We start from the raw sequence: 3,264 nt of genomic DNA on the forward strand, positions 1-3,264 counted from the left end.
CACGAATGAATATACCGGCTAACTACCGCATAGCTAATGTCTTCTTTTGTGCTCCATCCTTTACAATCATATGTATTTCTACACTGAATACTTCAGAATAAGGCCAATTCATGCATTTTGACAGACCCACTCAACAGGGCACCTATACCAGAGGAAACCTTTGGGTTCAAATAGGATAATGCCAAGTGTCCTCTCACTGAAGTTTGCTTTTCAGCACATTAAGGCACAGAATACCTAGAACTCACTCCCAAAGACATTTAACAGTGCATCAGTTTTACTGCTCTTGACAGTCTCTTCGTAAAATTCTCCAATAGGTCTATGCCTTTTTATTTTTTTCTCTCCTTTGAAAGACCTCATCTCCTAACTTATTTAGGAGATTACTTTCTTAGACATTGCATTAGTCTTTCTAAGCAAAGCACTTAAGCAGCTACGACTGTGCTTTTTTAACATATTTTTTTAAGTTTGATGTTTTAATGCATCTTTGCATTTCACCCTTGATGCACACTTTTCTCCTGTAAATATTACAGCAGTGTTTGTCACGGTTACTGGAGATGAGGTTGCATCTTCATCCTTGTGTAAGGGTTATCTCAGTGTTATCATTCCACAGATTTACTGAAACAGCAGCAAAAGCAGGGATTCAAGATCCTCAAATGCAAGTGAAATTCACAATGGCGAAAAAAATGTGGCTCTAACATTAGCATATATTTAACATATTAAAAGTGACATGGTGTCTTTGGAAAATACTTAGTACACAATATGCTGTGTACAATACATTTAATTTAATGGTTTGAAAGACCAATACAAGCAACAGACAAGTTTTCCAATGTCAACAGAGCTATATGATTTTCATTAACCTAAATTTAGACATATTTTAGCATTATTTCAAATATTTTTCCTCAATTACTCTTGTAAAAGTTTGTGAAATATCACATTACAAGTTGCTTCAAATTAATTTACAAATTAGAATTAAAATAACACATATTAATTTGCCCAAACACACTGGGACCAATCTTGGCAGTACATATGCAGTCTTCCCAAAAGCCTCACCAAATTCAAGCAGATTACTGCCTACAGAGTTGAGAAAATGCTGCAAAATTAGACTGCTATTTTAATAGACATCTGTAGTACATTTCTAGGTATATTTGCACAGTTTAATTCAACATTAAAGAGAAGAGCTGCAAACATGGTAAGAAATCAGCTTCACTCAGCAGAAACAAGAAAACAAAATTTGCATTTAAGTGTCTTTAACTTACCCTTGTAATTTGTGTGTAAAAGGGGAACACTCACTTCAAAAGCAGTGTAACAAACACTAACATCCCTGCACTTGGGAGATTAAGTTATAAATGTAGTGTTTTCATGGAGAACATTTATTCTGAAAGGCAGATGGATTGATACATAAGCAATTGCCTTCTCCACACAAACAGCTGCGCACTTATCTAAAAGAATTTACGACATAACTTCAAGAAGTTTGGAATCCCACACTTCCGAGGATATTTTCCACCTGGGGTTTCCCTACCTCCTGCCTGCTACATAAACCTGTATTTAAAGGTCAGAAACTTTCTTCTTACTCAGTCCCTTCCAACAGAACATTAAATTACAAAAAAAGGTTTCCTTTTTCTGAAAATTACCTGTTGCAGAGTACACTTTTCAACAGAAACAAGCAGCCAAATTACCAGGTACAAGAAATGTTTCCAAAGGAGGCAAGGGAGGTAGTGGGGTCTAATGGTCTGGCACAAGGCGGATTTCTGTCTCTGTTGCTGACTTATTAGTGACACTGTGTCTGTTACTTTCTCTCCATTTGCTTTACTGTACCAGCTGTAAAATGCTTACCTCACATGTTAGACAGCTAAATTAAAAGACAGATTTAAGCCCCAGATTCAGGAAAACAGCTCCATCATTTTCCTCTTGCTCTTAGAAAGAGCAGTGTTAAGTAAGGTAAGTACAATAACCCTTTCTAAAAAGAATTTGTTCTCATGCAATGACACCAAAGTTAGCCAAGAAAAATACTTCGACATATTAGGTACCAAATTATTGCCACTCTTTTCAATAAACGTAGTCTTTGTTGCAAAAGTTTAAGCCATGATTCAAGAGATGTCTAAAAGAAATTGCAGATCTATTCAGTAATCCTTGCTGTAACAGAAACACCATTACACAAGACTTCCTATGTTTTGTGAAACAAAATGGTAACGAGAGATTACAGGTAACTGGCTAGGTTAAGGGAGAGTGGCTTACTTAGAATTCATTCCAACTTTAAATGTGTTTCTAGTTCCAGCAATAAACTCCTCTTACCTTTAAGGAATATTGCTATAACCAGTAACAATATATTTACATGCATCTTATCTGCCACAAATACCCGAATTTCATCTACCCTGTGAAAACTCTCCAGCAAGAATCGAAAGCGACACTGATGCAGAGTCATTTTTCAGTACCACACAGGATCAAGTCTGAAATGAAACCACTTGACTCAACAAAAACTTAATGCCTAGCAAACAAGGATACAGTAACATAAACTTACTCTTGGGGAGCAACAAAGTTACATACGTGCTGAATAAACCCAAAGTAAAAATGGGAATTGTTTTCAAACTTACTAAAACGTTTGGTCACAGATGGCCCTCTTATTGAAAACTGGCTTAGCTCCTCATTTGGCAGTGTCCTTTCTTGCACAATTTACCAAGCCATGCATGAAATGATGGCCTTAAGCTACTCTCAGTTTTGCAAAGGACATGAGCTGGCTGCCTCGGAAAAAAGGGAGGCAGCATCACTGAATGGAGCTTGAGGCTGTTAGAGCACTCTAGCTTCTCTGCAAACAACCCCCAGCAGGGAAGGAACGCCCCAGGGACAGTTCAGCCAGACTTCCTCCTTCCCACCTCACCTCTAATTATCAGAATTATTCGAGATTCACCAGGATCATGTCTGTGCCTCTTTTGTAATCAATTTCCCATATCAAATCAATCTTTTGCTTTATTTCCAAACTCTGCTACACAGTTCCCAAGAAGAATTCTCTTTCTCTCAGAAATCACCGAATTAGTCAAATATAACTCTTAGGGTCAAGCCAGAATTTCACCATGAACTCTGTACTTTTTAATTAAAGCTGCTCTATTCACAAAGAAATCTGTGTCACAGCAATGCGATCCTGTGAAGACTGTCAGTAACAATCCCATTACACATCCAACCACCCGCAAGGTCTAGGCTTCAGGGAATTGAATCAGGTGTAAATACCTCGTTTAAGACTGCTTCTCTTCTTCCCTCCTTGTTCTCCTCCCA

This window comes from Haliaeetus albicilla, chromosome 22 (genome assembly GCF_947461875.1).
Source record: "Haliaeetus albicilla chromosome 22, bHalAlb1.1, whole genome shotgun sequence".
NCBI lineage: Eukaryota > Metazoa > Chordata > Aves > Accipitriformes > Accipitridae > Haliaeetus > Haliaeetus albicilla.